The 23531-nt window shown below is 41.0% G+C and overlaps 1 long non-coding RNA gene and 23 other non-coding genes across 24 annotated transcripts; all 24 read right to left on the bottom strand.

Moving 5' to 3' along the window:
• Window positions 1-68: 68 nt before the first annotated feature.
• trnaq-cug (transfer RNA glutamine (anticodon CUG)) lies at window positions 69-140 on the bottom strand. The gene has a single exon. It is a non-coding gene; the product is annotated as a tRNA-Gln (tRNA).
• Window positions 141-516: 376 nt separating this feature from the next.
• trnal-cag (transfer RNA leucine (anticodon CAG)) lies at window positions 517-598 on the bottom strand. The gene has a single exon. It is a non-coding gene; the product is annotated as a tRNA-Leu (tRNA).
• An 818-nt stretch (window positions 599-1416) lies between these two features.
• trnaq-cug (transfer RNA glutamine (anticodon CUG)) lies at window positions 1417-1488 on the bottom strand. The gene has a single exon. It is a non-coding gene; the product is annotated as a tRNA-Gln (tRNA).
• A 376-nt stretch (window positions 1489-1864) lies between these two features.
• On the bottom strand, window positions 1865-1948 carry trnal-cag (transfer RNA leucine (anticodon CAG)). Its single transcript has one exon. It is a non-coding gene; the product is annotated as a tRNA-Leu (tRNA).
• Window positions 1949-2767: 819 nt separating this feature from the next.
• On the bottom strand, window positions 2768-2839 carry trnaq-cug (transfer RNA glutamine (anticodon CUG)). The gene has a single exon. It is a non-coding gene; the product is annotated as a tRNA-Gln (tRNA).
• A 376-nt stretch (window positions 2840-3215) lies between these two features.
• Window positions 3216-3298, bottom strand: trnal-cag (transfer RNA leucine (anticodon CAG)). The gene has a single exon. It is a non-coding gene; the product is annotated as a tRNA-Leu (tRNA).
• An 824-nt stretch (window positions 3299-4122) lies between these two features.
• Window positions 4123-4194, bottom strand: trnaq-cug (transfer RNA glutamine (anticodon CUG)). The gene has a single exon. It is a non-coding gene; the product is annotated as a tRNA-Gln (tRNA).
• A 376-nt stretch (window positions 4195-4570) lies between these two features.
• trnal-cag (transfer RNA leucine (anticodon CAG)) lies at window positions 4571-4656 on the bottom strand. Its single transcript has one exon. It is a non-coding gene; the product is annotated as a tRNA-Leu (tRNA).
• Window positions 4657-5473: 817 nt separating this feature from the next.
• Window positions 5474-5545, bottom strand: trnaq-cug (transfer RNA glutamine (anticodon CUG)). Its single transcript has one exon. It is a non-coding gene; the product is annotated as a tRNA-Gln (tRNA).
• A 376-nt stretch (window positions 5546-5921) lies between these two features.
• On the bottom strand, window positions 5922-6004 carry trnal-cag (transfer RNA leucine (anticodon CAG)). The gene has a single exon. It is a non-coding gene; the product is annotated as a tRNA-Leu (tRNA).
• Window positions 6005-6827: 823 nt separating this feature from the next.
• Window positions 6828-6899, bottom strand: trnaq-cug (transfer RNA glutamine (anticodon CUG)). Its single transcript has one exon. It is a non-coding gene; the product is annotated as a tRNA-Gln (tRNA).
• Window positions 6900-8179: 1280 nt separating this feature from the next.
• On the bottom strand, window positions 8180-8251 carry trnaq-cug (transfer RNA glutamine (anticodon CUG)). Its single transcript has one exon. It is a non-coding gene; the product is annotated as a tRNA-Gln (tRNA).
• Window positions 8252-8627: 376 nt separating this feature from the next.
• trnal-cag (transfer RNA leucine (anticodon CAG)) lies at window positions 8628-8709 on the bottom strand. The gene has a single exon. It is a non-coding gene; the product is annotated as a tRNA-Leu (tRNA).
• Window positions 8710-9529: 820 nt separating this feature from the next.
• trnaq-cug (transfer RNA glutamine (anticodon CUG)) lies at window positions 9530-9601 on the bottom strand. The gene has a single exon. It is a non-coding gene; the product is annotated as a tRNA-Gln (tRNA).
• Window positions 9602-9977: 376 nt separating this feature from the next.
• On the bottom strand, window positions 9978-10059 carry trnal-cag (transfer RNA leucine (anticodon CAG)). The gene has a single exon. It is a non-coding gene; the product is annotated as a tRNA-Leu (tRNA).
• An 821-nt stretch (window positions 10060-10880) lies between these two features.
• trnaq-cug (transfer RNA glutamine (anticodon CUG)) lies at window positions 10881-10952 on the bottom strand. The gene has a single exon. It is a non-coding gene; the product is annotated as a tRNA-Gln (tRNA).
• Window positions 10953-11328: 376 nt separating this feature from the next.
• Window positions 11329-11411, bottom strand: trnal-cag (transfer RNA leucine (anticodon CAG)). The gene has a single exon. It is a non-coding gene; the product is annotated as a tRNA-Leu (tRNA).
• A 1057-nt stretch (window positions 11412-12468) lies between these two features.
• On the bottom strand, window positions 12469-12551 carry trnal-cag (transfer RNA leucine (anticodon CAG)). The gene has a single exon. It is a non-coding gene; the product is annotated as a tRNA-Leu (tRNA).
• Window positions 12552-13396: 845 nt separating this feature from the next.
• trnag-ucc (transfer RNA glycine (anticodon UCC)) lies at window positions 13397-13468 on the bottom strand. The gene has a single exon. It is a non-coding gene; the product is annotated as a tRNA-Gly (tRNA).
• Window positions 13469-14516: 1048 nt separating this feature from the next.
• Window positions 14517-14588, bottom strand: trnag-ucc (transfer RNA glycine (anticodon UCC)). The gene has a single exon. It is a non-coding gene; the product is annotated as a tRNA-Gly (tRNA).
• A 1506-nt stretch (window positions 14589-16094) lies between these two features.
• On the bottom strand, window positions 16095-16166 carry trnaa-ugc (transfer RNA alanine (anticodon UGC)). Its single transcript has one exon. It is a non-coding gene; the product is annotated as a tRNA-Ala (tRNA).
• Window positions 16167-16588: 422 nt separating this feature from the next.
• trnag-ucc (transfer RNA glycine (anticodon UCC)) lies at window positions 16589-16660 on the bottom strand. Its single transcript has one exon. It is a non-coding gene; the product is annotated as a tRNA-Gly (tRNA).
• Window positions 16661-17520: 860 nt separating this feature from the next.
• Window positions 17521-17602, bottom strand: trnas-aga (transfer RNA serine (anticodon AGA)). The gene has a single exon. It is a non-coding gene; the product is annotated as a tRNA-Ser (tRNA).
• A 574-nt stretch (window positions 17603-18176) lies between these two features.
• LOC148185984 (uncharacterized) lies at window positions 18177-19090 on the bottom strand. Its single transcript, XR_015775349.1, has 3 exons — window positions 18959-19090; window positions 18574-18645; window positions 18177-18301 (listed from the first exon to the last, which is right to left on the bottom strand). It is a non-coding gene; the product is annotated as an uncharacterized LOC148185984 (long non-coding RNA).
• Window positions 19091-23531: the final 4441 nt, after the last annotated feature.

Here is a 23531-nt window from a genome sequence, read left to right as displayed (position 1 = left end):
CACCTCGGGTTGGGATGAAGTGGGACGTGGAGATTGCATACTTTCCTTTCCTTAATCTCCTTAAAGACAGGTCCCACCGAGATTTGAACTCGGATCGCTGGATTCAGAGTCCAGAGTGCTAACCATTACACCATGGAACCATTACACCTTGGTCTGCTCAAATCATATTGCCAGACATATTTTCTATACAGATGATGTGATACGGAGAGCATACAACACCACCAATGACAAAGAAGATAATGTGAAATAGAGACCCTCACTGGCTATCTCAATAAACCAAGTAAACTAATACTTAACAACGGATGTTTTGCACATCAAAGTAGTTTTGAAAGAAAGAAATGAGACAGACGCAAGGTCACAGTGACCTCTGACCACCATATCTAATGAGTTCAACTGCGATGTGTTATTGCAAATGGACGTCTTGGATCACATTCCACAGCTGGTTTGTGAGAAAACTGCTGACTTTGGCTTCCTAATATCAAGTTACAAGCACTGGCTCTAGCGAAAAACACCTACTGTCAGAAGTGGGATTCGAACCCACGCCTCCAGGGGAGACTGCGACCTGAACGCAGCGCCTTAGACCGCTCGCCATCCTGACTCAAAAATATGAAAATCTGAAGGAAAAAATTTTTTTTTCTTTTTCCAATTAAAAATGACAGACGCTACAGGCATTGATAGCAATATTCTCGTCATTATTACTCTACATGAAAACTGTGACAGATAAGTCTTGTCTTTCATTACCTAAGGACAATTTCAGAGCTGCTTCAGGTGCAATGAAGCAGACATACATGTAGAGCTGGACCCAGCTCAGAATTATCCCAATCAAATCAGATTTGGCAGTACAGTACACATATTTGACGATTCATTTTGTTTTCTACATGAAGTTTAACGAGGGGTCGGAAATGCACATCAACACTTTTTGCCCACGTTAAATATCACACGAAAGCCAGGAACTGTATCGTATTTAGTTGCTGTGAGTTGTGATGTAACCCCCTCAAGCAGAAGGTTTCTCCTCTCTCCTCCTCTGTGCTGCTGCCTGCATGTCTGCAGTTCTGTATCAAATAGTGGTGCCAAAGTCAAGAGCAGTCATTGCACAGCAAAGTCTGGGGACCAGAGCGTCCTAAGAAGTACACTGCACAGGACACGAAAGGCTGCTTGACGTGACACGAGTGGTGATGTGGACTTCCAACATACATACTCTCCTTTCCTTAGTCTCCATAAAGGCAGATCTCACCGAGATTTGAACTCGGATCGCTGGATTCAGAGTCCAGAGTGCAAACCATCCATCGTATTTAGTTGCTGTGAGTTGTTAGGAGAGAACTTTCAAGGCGGAGCCCTGCTTCCGTGACACCTCGGGTTGGGATGAAGTGGGACGTGGAGATTGCATACTTTCCTTTCCTTAATCTCCTTAAAGACAGGTCCCACCGAGATTTGAACTCGGATCGCTGGATTCAGAGTCCAGAGTGCTAACCATTACACCATGGAACCATTACACCTTGGTCTGCTCAAATCATATTGCCAGACATATTTTCTATACAGATGATGTGATACGGAGAGCATACAACACCACCAATGACAAAGAAGATAATGTGAAATAGAGACCCTCACTGGCTATCTCAATAAACCAAGTAAACTAATACTTAACAACGGATGTTTTGCACATCAAAGTAGTTTTGAAAGAAAGAAATGAGACAGACGCAAGGTCACAGTGACCTCTGACCACCATATCTAATGAGTTCAACTGCGATGTGTTATTGCAAATGGACGTCTTGGATCACATTCCACAGCTGGTTTGTGAGAAAACTGCTGACTTTGGCTTCCTAATATCAAGTTACAAGCACTGGCTCTAGCGAAAAACACCTACTGTCAGAAGTGGGATTCGAACCCACGCCTCCAGGGGAGACTGCGACCTGAACGCAGCGCCTTAGACCGCTTCGGCCATCCTGACTCAAAAATATGAAAATCTGAAGGAAAAAAATTTTTTTTCTTTTTCCAATTAAAAATGACAGACGCTACAGGCATTGATAGCAATATTCTCGTCATTATTACTCTACATGAAAACTGTGACAGATAAGTCTTGTCTTTCATTACCTAAGGACAATTTCAGAGCTGCTTCAGGTGCAATGAAGCAGACATACATGTAGAGCTGGACCCAGCTCAGAATTATCCCAATCAAATCAGATTTGGCAGTACAGTACACATATTTGACGATTCATTTTGTTTTCTACATGAAGTTTAACGAGGGGTCGGAAATGCACATCAACACTTTTTGCCCACGTTAAATATCACACGAAAGCCAGGAACTGTATCGTATTTAGTTGCTGTGAGTTGTGATGTAACCCCCCTCGAAGCAGAAGGTTTCTCCTCTCTCCTCCTCTGTGCTGCTGCCTGCATGTCTGCAGTTCTGTATCAAATAGTGGTGCCAAAGTCAAGAGCAGTCATTGCACAGCAAAGTCTGGGGACCAGAGCGTCCTAAGAAGTACACTGCACAGGACACGAAGGCTGCTTGACGTGACACGAGTGGTGATGTGGACTTCCAACATACATACTCTCCTTTCCTTAGTCTCCATAAAGGCAGATCTCACCGAGATTTGAACTCGGATCGCTGGATTCAGAGTCCAGAGTGCAAACCATCCATCGTATTTAGTTGCTGTGAGTTGTTAGGAGAGAACTTTCAAGGCGGAGCCCTGCTTCCGTGACACCTCGGGTTGGGATGAAGTGGGACGTGGAGATTGCATACTTTCCTTTCCTTAATCTCCTTAAAGACAGGTCCCACCGAGATTTGAACTCGGATCGCTGGATTCAGAGTCCAGAGTGCTAACCATTACACCATGGAACCATTACACCTTGGTCTGCTCAAATCATATTGCCAGACATATTTTCTATACAGATGATGTGATACGGAGAGCATACAACACCACCAATGACAAAGAAGATAATGTGAAATAGAGACCCTCACTGGCTATCTCAATAAACCAAGTAAACTAATACTTAACAACGGATGTTTTGCACATCAAAGTAGTTTTGAAAGAAAGAAATGAGACAGACGCAAGGTCACAGTGACCTCTGACCACCATATCTAATGAGTTCAACTGCGATGTGTTATTGCAAATGGACGTCTTGGATCACATTCCACAGCTGGTTTGTGAGAAAACTGCTGACTTTGGCTTCCTAATATCAAGTTACAAGCACTGGCTCTAGCGAAAAACACCTACTGTCAGAAGTGGGATTCGAACCCACGCCTCCAGGGGAGACTGCGACCTGAACGCAGCGCCTTAGACCGCTCGGCCATCCTGACTCAAAAATATGAAAATCTGAAGGAAAAAAAATTTTTTTTTTTCTTTTTTCCAATTAAAAATGACAGACGCTACAGGCATTGATAGCAATATTCTCGTCATTATTACTCTACATGAAAACTGTGACAGATAAGTCTTGTCTTTCATTACCTAAGGACAATTTCAGAGCTGCTTCAGGTGCAATGAAGCAGACATACATGTAGAGCTGGACCCAGCTCAGAATTATCCCAATCAAATCAGATTTGGCAGTACAGTACACATATTTGACGATTCATTTTGTTTTCTACATGAAGTTTAACGAGGGTCGGAAATGCACATCAACACTTTTTGCCCACGTTAAATATCACACGAAAGCCAGGAACTGTATCGTATTTAGTTGCTGTGAGTTGTGATGTAACCCCCCTCGAAGCAGAAGGTTTCTCCTCTCTCCTCCTCTGTGCTGCTGCCTGCATGTCTGCAGTTCTGTATCAAATAGTGGTGCCAAAGTCAAGAGCAGTCATTGCACAGCAAAGTCTGGGGACCAGAGCGTCCTAAGAAGTACACTGCACAGGACACGAAAGGCTGCTTGACGTGACACGAGTGGTGATGTGGACTTCCAACATACATACTCTCCTTTCCTTAGTCTCCATAAAGGCAGATCTCACCGAGATTTGAACTCGGATCGCTGGATTCAGAGTCCAGAGTGCAAACCATCCATCGTATTTAGTTGCTGTGAGTTGTTAGGAGAGAACTTTCAAGGCGGAGCCCTGCTTCCGTGACACCTCGGGTTGGGATGAAGTGGGACGTGGAGATTGCATACTTTCCTTTCCTTAATCTCCTTAAAGACAGGTCCCACCGAGATTTGAACTCGGATCGCTGGATTCAGAGTCCAGAGTGCTAACCATTACACCATGGAACCATTACACCTTGGTCTGCTCAAATCATATTGCCAGACATATTTTCTATACAGATGATGTGATACGGAGAGCATACAACACCACCAATGACAAAGAAGATAATGTGAAATAGAGACCCTCACTGGCTATCTCAATAAACCAAGTAAACTAATACTTAACAACGGATGTTTTGCACATCAAAGTAGTTTTGAAAGAAAGAAATGAGACAGACGCAAGGTCACAGTGACCTCTGACCACCATATCTAATGAGTTCAACTGCGATGTGTTATTGCAAATGGACGTCTTGGATCACATTCCACAGCTGGTTTGTGAGAAAACTGCTGACTTTGGCTTCCTAATATCAAGTTACAAGCACTGGCTCTAGCGAAAAACACCTACTGTCAGAAGTGGGATTTGAACCCACGCCTCCAGGGGAGACTGCGACCTGAACGCATGGCGCCTTAGACCGCTTCGGCCATCCTGACTCAAAAATATGAAAATCTGAAGGAAAAAAATTTTTTTTTCTTTTTCCAATTAAAAATGACAGACGCTACAGGCATTGATAGCAATATTCTCGCTATTATTACTCTACATGAAAACTGTGACAGATAAGTCTTGTCTTTCATTACCTAAGGACAATTTCAGAGCTGCTTCAGGTGCAATGAAGCAGACATACATGTAGAGCTGGACCCAGCTCAGAATTATCCCAATCAAATCAGATTTGGCAGTACAGTACACATATTTGACGATTCATTTTGTTTTCTACATGAAGTTTAACGAGGGGTCGGAAATGCACATCAACACTTTTGCCCACGTTAAATATCACACGAAAGCCAGGAACTGTATCGTATTTAGTTGCTGTGAGTTGTGATGTAACCCCCTCAAGCAGAAGGTTTCTCCTCTCTCCTCCTCTGTGCTGCTGCCTGCATGTCTGCAGTTCTGTATCAAATAGTGGTGCCAAAGTCAAGAGCAGTCATTGCACAGCAAAGTCTGGGGACCAGAGCGTCCTAAGAAGTACACTGCACAGGACACGAAGGCTGCTTGACGTGACACGAGTGGTGATGTGGACTTCCAACATACATACTCTCCTTTCCTTAGTCTCCATAAAGGCAGATCTCACCGAGATTTGAACTCGGATCGCTGGATTCAGAGTCCAGAGTGCAAACCATCCATCGTATTTAGTTGCTGTGAGTTGTTAGGAGAGAACTTTCAAGGCGGAGCCCTGCTTCCGTGACACCTCGGGTTGGGATGAAGTGGGACGTGGAGATTGCATACTTTCCTTTCCTTAATCTCCTTAAAGACAGGTCCCACCGAGATTTGAACTCGGATCGCTGGATTCAGAGTCCAGAGTGCTAACCATTACACCATGGAACCATTACACCTTGGTCTGCTCAAATCATATTGCCAGACATATTTTCTATACAGATGATGTGATACGGAGAGCATACAACACCACCAATGACAAAGAAGATAATGTGAAATAGAGACCCTCACTGGCTATCTCAATAAACCAAGTAAACTAATACTTAACAACGGATGTTTTGCACATCAAAGTAGTTTTGAAAGAAAGAAATGAGACAGACGCAAGGTCACAGTGACCTCTGACCACCATATCTAATGAGTTCAACTGCGATGTGTTATTGCAAATGGACGTCTTGGATCACATTCCACAGCTGGTTTGTGAGAAAACTGCTGACTTTGGCTTCCTAATATCAAGTTACAAGCACTGGCTCTAGCGAAAAACACCTACTGTCAGAAGTGGGATTCGAACCCACGCCTCCAGGGGAGACTGCGACCTGAACGCAGCGCCTTAGACCGCTCGGCCATCCTGACTCAAAAATATGAAAATCTGAAGGAAAAAAAATTTTTTTTTTCTTTTTTCCAATTAAAAAATGACAGACGCTACAGGCATTGATAGCAATATTCTCGTCATTATTACTCTACATGAAAACTGTGACAGATAAGTCTTGTCTTTCATTACCTAAGGACAATTTCAGAGCTGCTTCAGGTGCAATGAAGCAGACATACATGTAGAGCTGGACCCAGCTCAGAATTATCCCAATCAAATCAGATTTGGCAGTACAGTACACATATTTGACGATTCATTTTGTTTTCTACATGAAGTTTAACGAGGGGTCGGAAATGCACATCAACACTTTTGCCCACGTTAAATATCACACGCAGCCAGGAACTGTATCGTATTTAGTTGCTGTGAGTTGTGATGTAACCCCCCTCGAAGCAGAAGGTTTCTCCTCTCTCCTCCTCTGTGCTGCTGCCTGCATGTCTGCAGTTCTGTATCAAATAGTGGTGCCAAAGTCAAGAGCAGTCATTGCACAGCAAAGTCTGGGGACCAGAGCGTCCTAAGAAGTACACTGCACAGGACACGAAAGGCTGCTTGACGTGACACGAGTGGTGATGTGGACTTCCAACATACATACTCTCCTTTCCTTAGTCTCCATAAAGGCAGATCTCACCGAGATTTGAACTCGGATCGCTGGATTCAGAGTCCAGAGTGCAAACCATCCATCGTATTTAGTTGCTGTGAGTTGTTAGGAGAGAACTTTCAAGGCGGAGCCCTGCTTCCGTGACACCTCGGGTTGGGATGAAGTGGGACGTGGAGATTGCATACTTTCCTTTCCTTAATCTCCTTAAAGACAGGTCCCACCGAGATTTGAACTCGGATCGCTGGATTCAGAGTCCAGAGTGCTAACCATTACACCATGGAACCATTACACCTTGGTCTGCTCAAATCATATTGCCAGACATATTTTCTATACAGATGATGTGATACGGAGAGCATACAACACCACCAATGACAAAGAAGATAATGTGAAATAGAGACCCTCACTGGCTATCTCAATAAACCAAGTAAACTAATACTTAACAACGGATGTTTTGCACATCAAAGTAGTTTTGAAAGAAAGAAATGAGACAGACGCAAGGTCACAGTGACCTCTGACCACCATATCTAATGAGTTCAACTGCGATGTGTTATTGCAAATGGACGTCTTGGATCACATTCCACAGCTGGTTTGTGAGAAAACTGCTGACTTTGGCTTCCTAATATCAAGTTACAAGCACTGGCTCTAGCGAAAAACACCTACTGTCAGAAGTGGGATTCAACCCACGCCTCCAGGGGAGACTGCGACCTGAACGCAGCGCCTTAGACCGCTTCGCCATCCTGACTCAAAAATATGAAAATCTGAAGGAAAAAAAATTTTTTTTTTTCTTTTTTCCAATTAAAAAATGACAGACGCTACAGGCATTGATAGCAATATTCTCGTCATTATTACTCTACATGAAAACTGTGACAGATAAGTCTTGTCTTTCATTACCTAAGGACAATTTCAGAGCTGCTTCAGGTGCAATGAAGCAGACATACATGTAGAGCTGGACCCAGCTCAGAATTATCCCAATCAAATCAGATTTGGCAGTACAGTACACATATTTGACGATTCATTTTGTTTTCTACATGAAGTTTAACGAGGGTCGGAAATGCACATCAACACTTTTTGCCCACGTTAAATATCACACGAAAGCCAGGAACTGTATCGTATTTAGTTGCTGTGAGTTGTGATGTAACCCCTCGAAGCAGAAGGTTTCTCCTCTCTCCTCCTCTGTGCTGCTGCCTGCATGTCTGCAGTTCTGTATCAAATAGTGGTGCCAAAGTCAAGAGCAGTCATTGCACAGCAAAGTCTGGGGACCAGAGCGTCCTAAGAAGTACACTGCACAGGACACGAAGGCTGCTTGACATGACACGAGTGGTGATGTGGACTTCCAATATACATACTTTCCTTTCCTTAGTCTCCATAAAGGCAGATCTCACCGAGATTTGAACTCGGATCGCTGGATTCAGAGTCCAGAGTGCAAACCATCCATCGTATTTAGTTGCTGTGAGTTGTTAGGAGAGAACTTTCAAGGCGGAGCCCTGCTTCCGTGACACCTCGGGTTGGGATGAAGTGGGACGTGGAGATTGCATACTTTCCTTTCCTTAATCTCCTTAAAGACAGGTCCCACCGAGATTTGAACTCGGATCGCTGGATTCAGAGTCCAGAGTGCTAACCATTACACCATGGAACCATTACACCTTGGTCTGCTCAAATCATATTGCCAGACATATTTTCTATACAGATGATGTGATACGGAGAGCATACAACACCACCAATGACAAAGAAGATAATGTGAAATAGAGACCCTCACTGGCTATCTCAATAAACCAAGTAAACTAATACTTAACAACGGATGTTTTGCACATCAAAGTAGTTTTGAAAGAAAGAAATGAGACAGACGCAAGGTCACAGTGACCTCTGACCACCATATCTAATGAGTTCAACTGCGATGTGTTATTGCAAATGGACGTCTTGGATCACATTCCACAGCTGGTTTGTGAGAAAACTGCTGACTTTGGCTTCCTAATATCAAGTTACAAGCACTGGCTCTAGCGAAAAACACCTACTGTCAGAAGTGGGATTCGAACCCACGCCTCCAGGGAGACTGCGACCTGAACGCAGCGCCTTAGACCGCTCGGCCATCCTGACTCAAAAATATGAAAATCTGAAGGAAAAAAATTTTTTTTCTTTTTCCAATTAAAAATGACAGACGCTACAGGCATTGATAGCAATATTCTCGTCATTATTACTCTACATGAAAACTGTGACAGATAAGTCTTGTCTTTCATTACCTAAGGACAATTTCAGAGCTGCTTCAGGTGCAATGAAGCAGACATACATGTAGAGCTGGACCCAGCTCAGAATTATCCCAATCAAATCAGATTTGGCAGTACAGTACACATATTTGACGATTCATTTTGTTTTCTACATGAAGTTTAACGAGGGGTCGGAAATGCACATCAACACTTTTTGCCCACGTTAAATATCACACGAAAGCCAGGAACTGTATCGTATTTAGTTGCTGTGAGTTGTGATGTAACCCCCCTCGAAGCAGAAGGTTTCTCCTCTCTCCTCCTCTGTGCTGCTGCCTGCATGTCTGCAGTTCTGTATCAAATAGTGGTGCCAAAGTCAAGAGCAGTCATTGCACAGCAAAGTCTGGGGACCAGAGCGTCCTAAGAAGTACACTGCACAGGACACGAAAGGCTGCTTGACGTGACACGAGTGGTGATGTGGACTTCCAACATACATACTCTCCTTTCCTTAGTCTCCATAAAGGCAGATCTCACCGAGATTTGAACTCGGATCGCTGGATTCAGAGTCCAGAGTGCAAACCATCCATCGTATTTAGTTGCTGTGAGTTGTTAGGAGAGAACTTTCAAGGCGGAGCCCTGCTTCCGTGACACCTCGGGTTGGGATGAAGTGGGACGTGGAGATTGCATACTTTCCTTTCCTTAATCTCCTTAAAGACAGGTCCCACCGAGATTTGAACTCGGATCGCTGGATTCAGAGTCCAGAGTGCTAACCATTACACCATGGAACCATTACACCTTGGTCTGCTCAAATCATATTGCCAGACATATTTTCTATACAGATGATGTGATACGGAGAGCATACAACACCACCAATGACAAAGAAGATAATGTGAAATAGAGACCCTCACTGGCTATCTCAATAAACCAAGTAAACTAATACTTAACAACGGATGTTTTGCACATCAAAGTAGTTTTGAAAGAAAGAAATGAGACAGACGCAAGGTCACAGTGACCTCTGACCACCATATCTAATGAGTTCAACTGCGATGTGTTATTGCAAATGGACGTCTTGGATCACATTCCACAGCTGGTTTGTGAGAAAACTGCTGACTTTGGCTTCCTAATATCAAGTTACAAGCACTGGCTCTAGCGAAAAACACCTACTGTCAGAAGTGGGATTCGAACCCACGCCTCCAGGGGAGACTGCGACCTGAACGCAGCGCCTTAGACCGCCGGCCATCCTGACTCAAAAATATGAAAATCTGAAGGAAAAAAATTTTTTTTTCTTTTTCCAATTAAAAATGACAGACGCTACAGGCATTGATAGCAATATTCTCGTCATTATTACTCTACATGAAAACTGTGACAGATAAGTCTTGTCTTTCATTACCTAAGGACAATTTCAGAGCTGCTTCAGGTGCAATGAAGCAGACATACATGTAGAGCTGGACCCAGCTCAGAATTATCCCAATCAAATCAGATTTGGCAGTACAGTACACATATTTGACGATTCATTTTGTTTTCTACATGAAGTTTAACGAGGGGTCGGAAATGCACATCAACACTTTTTGCCCACGTTAAATATCACACGAAAGCCAGGAACTGTATCGTATTTAGTTGCTGTGAGTTGTGATGTAACCCCCCTCGAAGCAGAAGGTTTCTCCTCTCTCCTCCTCTGTGCTGCTGCCTGCATGTCTGCAGTTCTGTATCAAATAGTGGTGCCAAAGTCAAGAGCAGTCATTGCACAGCAAAGTCTGGGGACCAGAGCGTCCTAAGAAGTACACTGCACAGGACACGAAAGGCTGCTTGACGTGACACGAGTGGTGATGTGGACTTCCAACATACATACTCTCCTTTCCTTAGTCTCCATAAAGGCAGATCTCACCGAGATTTGAACTCGGATCGCTGGATTCAGAGTCCAGAGTGCAAACCATCCATCGTATTTAGTTGCTGTGAGTTGTTAGGAGAGAACTTTCAAGGCGGAGCCCTGCTTCCGTGACACCTCGGGTTGGGATGAAGTGGGACGTGGAGATTGCATACTTTCCTTTCCTTAATCTCCTTAAAGACAGGTCCCACCGAGATTTGAACTCGGATCGCTGGATTCAGAGTCCAGAGTGCTAACCATTACACCATGGAACCATTACACCTTGGTCTGCTCAAATCATATTGCCAGACATATTTTCTATACAGATGATGTGATACGGAGAGCATACAACACCACCAATGACAAAGAAGATAATGTGAAATAGAGACCCTCACTGGCTATCTCAATAAACCAAGTAAACTAATACTTAACAACGGATGTTTTGCACATCAAAGTAGTTTTGAAAGAAAGAAATGAGACAGACGCAAGGTCACAGTGACCTCTGACCACCATATCTAATGAGTTCAACTGCAATGTGTTATTGCAAATGGACGTCTTGGATCACATTCCACAGCTGGTTTGTGAGAAAACTGCTGACTTTGGCTTCCTAATATCAAGTTACAAGCACTGGCTCTAGCGAAAAACACCTACTGTCAGAAGTGGGATTCGAACCCACGCCTCCAGGGGAGACTGCGACCTGAACGCAGCGCCTTAGACCGCTCGGCCATCCTGACTCAAAAATATGAAAATCTGAAGGAAAAAAATTTTTTTTTCTTTTTCCAATTAAAAATGACAGACGCTACAGGCATTGATAGCAATATTCTCGTCATTATTACTCTACATGAAAACTGTGACAGATAAGTCTTGTCTTTCATTACCTAAGGACAATTTCAGAGCTGCTTCAGGTGCAATGAAGCAGACATACATGTAGAGCTGGACCCAGCTCAGAATTATCCCAATCAAATCAGATTTGGCAGTACAGTACACATATTTGACGATTCATTTTGTTTTCTACATGAAGTTTAACGAGGGGTCGGAAATGCACATCAACACTTTTTTTTTTTGTAAATATGTTTTATTGATTTTCTGAAATTTTTTTACCCCACAGGAATACAGCACATGTACATGTTATTTCAATTTACACAGTCATCTTCAAAACACAGGGTGCACTGTTCTTCAGTTACATTAACCCATTGAGTTCACCCTATCTTTCTTATCCCACCCCTTCCACCCATACACCCAACACCCCATTGGTCCCCACCCCTCACCCCCCCCACCCATAGGGCTAGAGGTTACAGAACACACTTAAGGAATTGGACCTTGGATAAACAAACAAATGAACTAAGAACTTAAGAAAATAAGAGAAAGAAATTAAAAAAATAAAAATAAATAAATAAATAAATAATATATATATATATATATGTATACATACATACATAAATATAAATGAAATAAAATAAATAGATATATACAAATATGAAATAATGGGAGAGGGAGAATTCCGTCAATGCAAAAGGTCATGTATGTGTTCAAGCTTACTCATTATCAAGGGGTTCTTGTAAAGAGTCATAATAATCAAGAAAGGGCCTCCATACCTTGAGAAATGATTGGGAAGTTTCTTTAAGTGTGTACTTGATTTTTTCTAACTGTAAGAAGTACATAACAGACTCAGCGATACGTTCCCTGTGACACTGACATTCACGTGACAAAAAAACAAGCTAATTAAATAATTAAATAAAAATATTTTTGAAAGAAATGAGGCAGATGCAAGGTCAGAGTGAAAACTAATGCTGTCAGAAGTGGGATTCGAACCCACGCCTCCAGGGGAGACTGCGACCTGAACGCAGCGCCTTAGACCGCTCGGCCATCCTGACTGCTGATGGTGTGCTTTCATTTTGGAAAAAGAAGACACTATGGGTATGTCCATGGTGATATTCTGCTTTCTCATGTCTTCAACAAAAAAAATTAACAGATCTGCCTTGTGGTTCATAATCTCAGAGCATTTTAAAACCATTCAACATGCATCAAAGCAGATTTATATGTTGGAAATGTGCAACAGAGCATTGTGTGAAATTGTAAAATTGTTTTCATCTCTGGTTTAGAAGTAGTCAGTAAACATTGCTTTAAAACAAGGTATATGCAATGACTGGATATCAAACCCAGGTTAACTCCATGAAAGGTAGCTATGCTTTCCATTACACTACCATCACACACTTAAATGGAATTTTCCACTGCACAATCAGCAGTCTCAAGAATTCAATTGGGAGGGATGGAAAAGAGGAGGAGGGGATTAGAGTAAGGGAAAAGTCTTGGCAAGAAAGAAAGCTCTTGTTAAATTAGCTTTTAGGAGAGAACCCATCATTACATTTCCACAACTAGTTTCTATGCCTTTTTGTTTTTTGCTATCTTTTACTTTTTGACATTTCCATTAACATGACTTCAAGGTCATGGTTGATGTTTTATGTGCCACATTACTACCTTAAAACCTGATGGATGAATCTTTAAGCAGTATCCTGTCCGAAAAAAACCCCAAAACAAACACTGCAAGGCATTATGCGCACAGAACACTTTGTGACTTAAAACCAGACCAGCCAGACCACATCTGGAGGTGACGCAGCCACACATCTTGAACAGATAAACATAAAAACAAAACAAGCAGTGCTCCAACAAAAGGGTGAATGTACCAATTGCAGCAAACTCTGCTCCCAAGGAAAACACCTGCGATGGCCGGGAATCGAACCCGGGTCAACTGCTTGGAAGGCAGCTATGCTTACCACTATACCACCATCGCTGATGGAAAGCATATATTCCACTGCTTACTCGGTCATTGGAGTCAGGAATTTGACTCAAAAGGAAAAAAGGGGAGGAATGGAGGAGGAAGGGGGGTCAGCAACATAGAAAGCTCTTACGATATATTTTTTAAGCCATCATTAGAATAAAATCAATTAGTCTCAAATCTTTTTCTTTTAGCGAATTAAGTTTGCTTTCTTTCGGATCAGTACAAGTGGATAATGAAAATATACGTTACACCAACTCAACTGAATAAATTTAACCCCAATAACCCTGACTCGTGCTACAAATGTGGTAGAAAGGGGACATTATACCACTGCTTATGGGACTGTCCACAGATTCAGACATTTTGGAGTGAGGTGATGGATATGATTTCGCATGTTACAGGTATAAAAATAAAAATACACCCAAAAATATGTATTCTTGGTATCTTTCCGACAAACCATAACCTTAGCAAAGCAAACAAATCTATGATCATTTTTTGCATGTTACAAGCCAAACACACTATAGCCAAATCTTGGAAATCCACTACCAAACCAAGTATTAGTGTCTGGCTTACAGGACAATCAGATTCTTTGGCACTGGAAAAACTCACCTTCACATTAAAGGGTAAATACCCCATCTTTGACAGTATGTGGAGATCTTTTATGGTGTTCTTAGAGGGGAGGAAAGCATTGGAGGCATGTTCCCCCTGTATGTAAACCTTCAACAAATGCAATTGCCATGTATTTACTGTACCTCTGTCTGTTTTCGCTCTGTTTTATTTGAAATGCTTTTCTCTAAGGTAAAGGATGATGTATCTTCTGCACTGTGCAAAATAATACATCTTAATGCCCTGTGATGTCTATCTTATTGAAGATGAGCCTTACTGTGATGGTTCTGTGTTGCACCTGTATTTTTTTTTTTTTCTTGTTGTAATGTGTTTACTCAACCTAAAAATTAATAAACACGCTTGTTTAAAAAAAAAAGTTTGCTTTCTTTCCCTTTCCTCTTTAGAAAGAAAGAAAGTTAGTTTACTTGTAGGATAAACTCCCACAGAAGAAAACACCTGCGATGGCCGGGAATCGAACCCGGGTCAACTGCTTGGAAGGCAGCTATGCTTACCACTATACCACCATCGCTGCACAGACTTGCAAAATTCCACTGCACACTCACCGATTCATGTCAGGAATTCAACAAGGAAGAGAAAAAGGGAGGGAAGAAGACTGGAGGAGAGGAGACTGTCGTACATCACCAAAACCTCCACTTTTGTTTTGTTGTTTTTTGGCTTTTAAATTCAGAATTGTATATTCTTCAAAAACCAGCAGCATCTGTTCAAAGAAAACTGTGGAAAGACTCTCAGTGTTAGAGTGGGTGTTGCTTCCAGCTGACTGCAGTATAAAATTACCCAACAAAGCATATCACAAGGTAAAAAAAGGACAGAAACAAAGCTTTTCTGTATTCTGGAATCAAACTGCAACAGGAAATGAATGATGTTGTGTTGCTGCATCAGAAAATGACTGTACTATCACAGTATGTAAATTACACGCTCAATGCAGACACACAAAGAACTAGAGATATAAAAGGCCACACTGCCCCCTACATGTGTGAATAGAACATTACACATTCTTTCAGCTGAAAACCAGGCCACATATGATGTAATTATAGGGTCACTGTTGTCAGCTTACAATTTAAAGGATATGACACACCCCCAGTTTACCATTTGTATATTATTTACTTTCTCTGTGTTACACTGATTGAGTAAAACAAATTTTGTTTTTCTCGCATCCCTCCACAGGCACATGAAGAATCCAAAAACGGCCAACATTCCTTATGTATTGAAGTAATTTTTTTTCTGCTATTAACTGTCCCAAGCCTAATTGTAATCTATATCAGAGAACTTATAAACTACAGAAGTAAAATCCCCCCATGGGTGTTGGTTATACATTAGTCATTCATCGGCTATGACCTCAGCAACTCCCACCGAAATTCTCAGTCAAACCTCCCCTTTGTTTTACTGATATCGAAACTTATGATTCTTGGAATTCTGTGGCATCTGTTGGTATAGAACTGTACAGATTCATCTTGTCTCCAACCATTCAAAACAATGCCACGTTGTCAGCAAAATTTAAACATGCGCGGGGGGACCCCAAAGGATTTCTAGTCCATTGCCTTAACCACTGGGCCACAACAACCACCTAACATTTTAACGTCACTGGGGTCAGAGATTCTCAGATTTACCTAAAGGTGTTCCCTATAGTTTTATCTTGATATTTTCATCTCATGAACTTCACAGACAGTGCATTATATAGTATTCTGTTTTTAAGAGCAGCATTACACTTTGTTTCAATGCAAGGCTGCAACAGAGTCCTTGTGATGAAATAATCAAATATGTTGACAAAAATAACAGCAGACAGTCTACCACTACCAAATAAAACCCAGATAATTGTTAGTGTTTTTTTCTTGTTCCATTTTCTATGTCCTTTCTAATTGCTACTTATCTATTCAGGGTATTTCCAATATTGAGCTTCTACATACAAAGCAAAGGTATTATGTGTCTTGAATGTGAAGTACTTTCAACTAGGTAATTCAGCTAATTAGAAAATGTGTTGCTATCACTGCTTCGCAGTCAGTATCATAAAACTAGCTGGAGATGCCGGGGATTGAACCCGGGGCCTCATACATGCAAAGCATGCGCTCTACCACTGAGCTACATCCCCACATTCACACTGTGGTCACAAGCAGGAAACAGAAACTACATATTTAACATGATTTGACAAAGGAGCATTGTTTGACTTGTGAATAGGAGTATCAATGGCTATAGACCATTTTCAACAACTTAACAGAGTAGAGGTTTTTATTTAGTTTCTCAGCCACTCTGGGTTACAGAAAAATGATTCTAGAACTAGAAATACTGAGTCATGAGCACCTGGAGTCGCTGGGGTTTTTTGCAACTCATTGCTGTCGATTTTTTGTTGTTGTTGCTTTTTTTTTATTATTGGATCCATCTAATTGACACTGAAAAAATGCCTGGGAAAGGAAATCATTTTTATACAATGCAAGTATATTAAGAGTAGCATATTTTCTGACTTTCTGTATACTTTCAGTCAACAAAACAGTATACTTTCACTGGAAGAAAAACTGCGATGGCCGGGAATTGAACCCGGGTCAACTGCTTGGAAGGCAGCTATGCTTACCACTATACCACCATCGCCACACACAGCACAATTCACTGAAAATTTCAGGGTGGGCCTGTAAAGATCCCGTGAAGGATAAACCATTAGTAAACCTTTTCTTCATCTACCAGAACAGGGGGTAGAGTGTGACCAAACGTGACAGTTTGTCAATACTTTCTCTGTCTGTAGAGGCTGCTTCAAAATCTATTGGTTGTTCAATCCCCCTCACGTGACCATATCTCAGGCAGAAAGTTGCACATAAACGCACCAAACACACAGCCAATCAGCACATGCATACTACACCTGGGTGAGAGTAAATACCCCTCTATACCAGCAGACAGCAATCATTTGTAACAGCCATTCATAACGGAAAACCAGAAGACCATCATGACACTAATTAGCCAGTTAGTACATTAACAACACAATGCAGAACAAGTAATATTTACTGTGTGGCAGTGGACAAAAACACAACACATGAGGGAATCTTTCTGTTGAGAGCTCAATGGTTCAAGAAAAACAATCTTTCCTTATGTATAAAGCTTGTTTCAACCTCACTCCCTCTTGACTTTAGGTGTTTCTTTACATTTCCCCCTGCCATTTCTTTTCCCGCGTACTAAGTGAGACACCCAATCACAGTGATTTCATTCACAGACAGGCTCCAAGACCAATGCTGCCAATTCCACGTGCTGAAATCAGCAGAAAAAAGCTGACTCACATTGACAAGCGTGAACTGTGAGGGAGACACAAGGGCTGCAGATGCTCACAGTAAGCCTGACACTGACCAACAGCCAAATGCTGTCTTTATGTGTCAAAGCCTTCACAGACTGATATTTCACCAAGCTACATCTGTGCATGCTGTAATCTGCTAATGTGTCATCCACTACTCAAAAGTGCATTTCGTTGTCGGCAGGATTCGAACCTGCGCGGGGAGACCCCAATGGATTTCTAGTCCATCGCCTTAACCACTCGGCCACGACAACATACCCAATGACTACACTTTCCATTTTATCTGTCTTAGTCAATGCTGACACACCAGGAATTTATTCACAGTGGCTTTGAGATTTTGATAAAACACAAAAAACAGTCTGACTAATTAGTACACACCGTACTATGAGCACAACAGAGAAAGACCATTATCTCTGAACAATTACTAATCCAAAAACACAGACTGTTGAGCTCATTCTTGCTAAAACAAGAATCTACTCATAATAAACATTTTACATTTTTTAGCTGGAGAACAAACTGTTAAGTGAAAGTAAAACATTGCAACAATCTCTTACCTGTCCTCAAGCATGTGGATTTAATCTAAGCAAGTGTGTTGTGTATTGATTTATCTGAAATAAAGTTGAGTTTGGAATATGACTAAATTTTGTTCCTTCACTAACATTAACATAGGAAACTTGTCAAACAATGTACACATCATTTTTAGTTCCATAACTTGACCACAAGATGGCAGCAGTTTACATTCTCCCATAAATCTACTTGAGTACACCCACTTGAGAAGTTCATGCATGCACAGTAAAACATGGAACAGATAAGGAACAGACAGTAATGTGGGAGGAACTGCACCTTGCAAAGCTGTGGAATGGTCCAGTTGCATGGCTTCTGTAAACTGCATTAGTGTCAAAATCTCTCCTCTCAAATTCATTCAGTGCCATCCTCCAGAAGTCTCCCACTTGCTGCCAGAAAACGAAAAAATGGCAAACTGTTTTTTTTTTGTTTGTTTTTTTTTCTTTAAAAAGTCACTGTAAATAAATTCAGTACCAATGTTACTTTTTTTTGCAGACTTGATAGCTGTTCCTTATTACCACAACCATGCGTTTATGCCCTTCTACATCATGGTTACATTGATGTATTTGGGTGTTAAAACGAGGTATAACGTGTTGGTCATTTTAACTACGTTTACATACATTGTCGACTTTCAAATATACTGGACAGGCACGAATCGTACCTTGTTTTCTCTTGCAGCTTCCTCCCAAACGGTGATCCGGAGGCCCGTGTGAAACTGCAATGGAGGTCAGAGCTAAGCGAGAGCAAATGAGAAAACGGGCTAAAATTAGCACAAGCCTGCGTTCAAATAGCGTCGTGTTTTAACGTGCTCAGAGAAACAGTTTTTGTAAACGGCCCCTATTGTGGTTTCCACAACTTCTTAAATTAAAATTCAGTGAGAACTCCGAGTTCAAGGCGTGTACGTGACCTATCATGTCGTAAACACCAGCTGCATTTGAGAGCAGCAGTTTTAGCTAGCCAGAGTTCAGCTAGTTTGTTAGCTTGCAAACGTTAGCTCATATTTGCAGTGTTAAACGTTAGTGACCTGTGGAATGGCTCAGATTTACCTGAGAAATTGCGACAGTCAGCGGCCAGTCATCCGACATATATTTTTGTCTGCTAACTCTTGTAATTATCAATTTCTTTGCGTTTCTTCGCCATTATTTTTCAGAATCCAACCAGACGATATTGTGACCGCTTGCAGTACTGTGTGGCAGGGGGCGCGGCCTCAAACCACGTCGTCTGACGTCAAAATGTTTTCATTGGCTGCTGATGGGGCTACTGTTGCGTTTTACAGCAGCATTTTATGTCAATTCACATGGGCCTTTCATTGTTTTATGTTTTCCCCAAGTTCTTCCGTGTCCTTGTATTGCATTAAGTAAGCCTACTTCACTTTTTGTTGTCAAAAAGGCATGAAATGGCATTATCAATACAGATTACAGTATAACATAAACAAGGCGAACTACAAGACAGAGATTATATATATATATACATATATATGTATATATGTATATATAGACAGAGAGAGAGTCTTAACAATTTTACAGCATTTGACTTTTTGTATAGAATTATCTCATTTAGAAATGCAAGGAATATAGGGCACGTTTTTAAAAAAACAACACTCGTGAATTAAATATTTTGCCAAAATAATGATTTAATAAATACATTTATTAATTTCATTAATTAGGGAATGCATTAGTAATCCCATATAACAAATATGCAGTTATAAGCCTTTTTCACAACCGACATTTTGACCTGTTATGGCAGGCAAACCATAGATGTAATAACATTGACAATGTGTAAGAGTTAGGGGGATTTTGTGGATGAGGATTGCCGATAGCAACCAGCTTGGCCATCTCCCTGTTAGAATTCCTTCAGCATTTGTTATTCAGGAAGTTTTTACCAGGAGCTGAATTATCCACAGATAGCTCTTCTTTTCCAAAACGACTTGACCAAGGGATTTAAAATAGTAAAAAAAAAACTGAATGAAGTCGCTTCAATTTACAAATCAATGTTTCTCCAATTGCTGTTTGGCATGTTGAAGATGGGCAGCCTACCTGCCACATGTTAATGTGGACTCACCTTTTTTCTCTGATATCTTTATTTGTTTTTACTGGGAGACAAATTATCTGCAGGGGGGTAACAAAAACACAAGAACTCTTAGTTTCAGGTAATACTACACACAAAAAAACCCACGCTTTTTATATTATGTTCTTTTTCTGCCAGTGCACAAACGCTACACACTGGACCTTTCAGTGTTTAAATAAGCCAACACACATATTACCAGGGCTCTGCAACCGGCAGGCATAAAGGAAATGCAGCCATCATGATTTGTAATACTATTGATTTAACACTTTTTGCTTTTTCTGCCATTGCATGTTTCATTATTTGCAGTGAAAAATGACTTAGACAACTACAAATCGACAAAAAAAACCACCCTATCTGCCAGATGCCAGTTAAGATTCCATGTTTAACAGTAGGAGGATTACAAAATGAGAGAGTCTGCTGATTATTTGTGTGTATGATAGGTGAGTGTTTGTTGAAAAGTCTGACAGATCTGAGAGGACAGGCTGTTAATGTGGCAAGAGATCTTGGTCAGACATTAGCTGTCTGACTGGGTGTGGAGTGTTTATAACAGGCTTTCCTGATCTTTTCTGGTGTCATGCAGCTCCTCTATCAAGAACAGCTGACCTGTGAATGCAAAGGACTCCACGAGCAAATGGCTTTTTAGCATGTTGATACCAGAGCCATACTGTAATCTGGCAAGAACTGCACTCTCTTATTTACATTTTGAGACCATTAAATGGTTGAAAACTTAGAAATTACCATAACCTCTCACCTTGGAGTGCAATCGAGCTTCAGTCTGCACAAAAGCAGCACAGTGTAAAATGTTTAAATGTTTATGTTAAAAAAGTCAGTGTCCAGGCTGCCCTGAAAGTTGATTGAATTTGAGAAGACAAGTTGAGATCATTTTGTAATGATTCAACTTGTCTTTTCAAATTCAGTTAATTTAAAATTGAAGGCAGTCTGGACACTACCTTTTTCAAAGTTGAAACAAACTGCTTATTTACTTCCCACAGTCATGGAGAAACTGGAAAAGTCATAGAATTTCAAAATTATTTTCACGGTCATGAATGTTCATGGCAATTCATCCAGCAGCCTGGACCAAGTGGTGGATCGATTGATAGAGAGGATATGTATATGTATATGCACGTCAAAGTTGTTTTTTTCCCAATGTGACAGCCCAAATGTTGCTTAAAAAATACATTTAACACTAACAAATCACCACTCACTTTATAAAGTACATCAGCATAAAGAGTGGTGCCACCATAACTATAGTGACTATTGCTACACACTTACAGCGTCTCAGTATAAATATTATTTATTCACAAACTTAGTTAGAGCTATTTATAATCAATTTAATTAGCTCTGAATCCTTGGTTGTGGCAAGATTTTTTTTAATTATGGGTCCTTGAAAAGTCATAGAAAAGTTTTGAAATTTGGTCCATGAAAATGAGTAGCAACTCTGATTCATAAACATTGATGTCCTATCCTGAAACAATCCTCTGTGGTCCCCACCCACCTGCCCAAGCCAGTGTTGGCAGTATGTTTCCAGATGTAGACATGCATGTCATCTGAGGCTGAGAAACAGTTAAAATCAGTGATAATTGTGGTGAGAATACACTCTGACTGCCAAACACCTGGACAGCACACAGCTGGCTATAAGTCATGTTTTCATGAGGGAGTTCTGATGCTGAGGCCACTGCAGGAACATTGTATTTCTATTCATTAAACATGATATTTTCTCAGCCAGTAGCAGGATCCCTCCAGTGTCTACTGAAGCTGAGTCTCTGTGTTACACAATTGGTCTCTCTACACAATGTTTCAGGTCCAGTTTGTCAGCTGACCACATAGATCCAGCTGTTGTCAAACCACTGTGGTCTTTCCACTGAGGAATTTGACAGAATGTTTCCAGTATCTCAATAAAAAAAGGGTCAAGGCTTTGGGGAAGAGGCTATCCAACTCTTGCAACTGACATCAGCGTCCACCCTTCCTCTCACGCGTGGCCAAAAATTTAGAAAACTTGTTTTTGTTTGGTTTCCATCATGGCTAAGCAACGCGACATAGAGTCTCTTGCTCTTCTGTGAGAAGGGCTCAGAGTGAGCAGTAATTTGTTTTGTTTCTATCTTCTGGACACACTGAGCAGAGGAGAAAATGCAAAGAGAGGGCAACATCTGGCACGGATCAAACGAAGAAAACGTAGAGTTGTTTCATTTTTCTGGATTGAAAGCTTGCAAAACAACCCCACTTGAAATGACATTGCAAAATCATTTGCTCCGAGAGTTTTGGGACTGCAAAACATTACCTCACTTAGGGAAAGTACACCCAGATGAGCAACATGAATGCTTGGCCAGCTGAGAAACTTTATATAACATAGTGTGTACCAACACCAGCTGCCACATTCAACAAAACAGTATATGTTCTCTTCCAAGTCCTGCACAACCATCTACTATAGGAACCCTCCCCTTTGTATCTCCACCTGACTGATTATGTGAATTACAAAGGTACACTGTATGGAATTAGAGAGGAAACCTCTGTCTTTAATTATTCATCTTGGCGAACAGTGGGCCACAAACACTGAAAGGCCTTCCAGCCATCCTGCACAGGCTTAAGCATGAATTATGGATGAATTGGAAAGACCTTAGTGGCAGCAGACACTGTTTGGGGAGACGGACCTCTTAAATTTGTCCCATCAAAACTCTAGATTGCCTTTTTCGCCAAATTATAATCTGGATAAACTCAATTTACCCTGTTGATTTTGGACTTTCACACATCGGTTGTAGTTTTAGTGCATGCATATGTCACAGCTGAAGGAAATTCCCATTAAGAAAATACTGTGGTTTTCCAACACCATAAAATCATAGCTTTGTACATTAATGTATGCCATGTTTCATATTCAGCAAGCACAAATCCTATAGCAACAGCTGCCCATAAACACACTAAATCTTGACTTTCTCATATATTTTCATTAGTGTCATTCTGTGCTGTTACAACATATTTCACACTGTTTGGGTTTATTATAATGCCCAGGGTGATATGATGTCTGTATTTCTAGAGTTAGATGTACAGACACTAACAGGGAACAAGATGCAAACATCTCTGGACCTGTAGATGATCTTTTTATGGTCAAAGAGCTTCAGAAAATTCTTATCTAATATCATACAACACTTTGATTTATATGTTAATGCTTTAAACTAATATGTGACAATGTTAAAAGTAGGGCCCGACCGATATGGATTTTTGGGGGCCGATGTTGATTCCGATATTACGGAATAAAAAATGTCAATAACCAATTTATTGGCCGATTAAGTTTTCACATCTTTCAATTTAAAAAAAAGACAAAAATATGACGTGTACACTCATGGCAGCTTCATTAGACTAAATCTATTACTTTTAAAATGTTGTTGACTGTAAGAAAGCTGATAATTCTTCTTCATGGTTATTATTGAGGTGGTAGCGGGTGTTGATGTGAGGAGCATCATACTGAGGTGTCTGATAGTTTGTCAACCCCTGCCTGTTAGACTGTCTCCTGATTTACCCTTGTCTCATCATCATCATCATCATCATCATTATTATTAT

Source organism: Plectropomus leopardus, chromosome 21 (genome assembly GCF_026936395.1).
Source record: "Plectropomus leopardus strain MGB_pleo_1.0 chromosome 21, ASM2693639v1, whole genome shotgun sequence".
Lineage (NCBI taxonomy): Eukaryota > Metazoa > Chordata > Actinopteri > Perciformes > Serranidae > Plectropomus > Plectropomus leopardus.
This window is presented reverse-complemented; position numbering and strand designations above follow the sequence as displayed.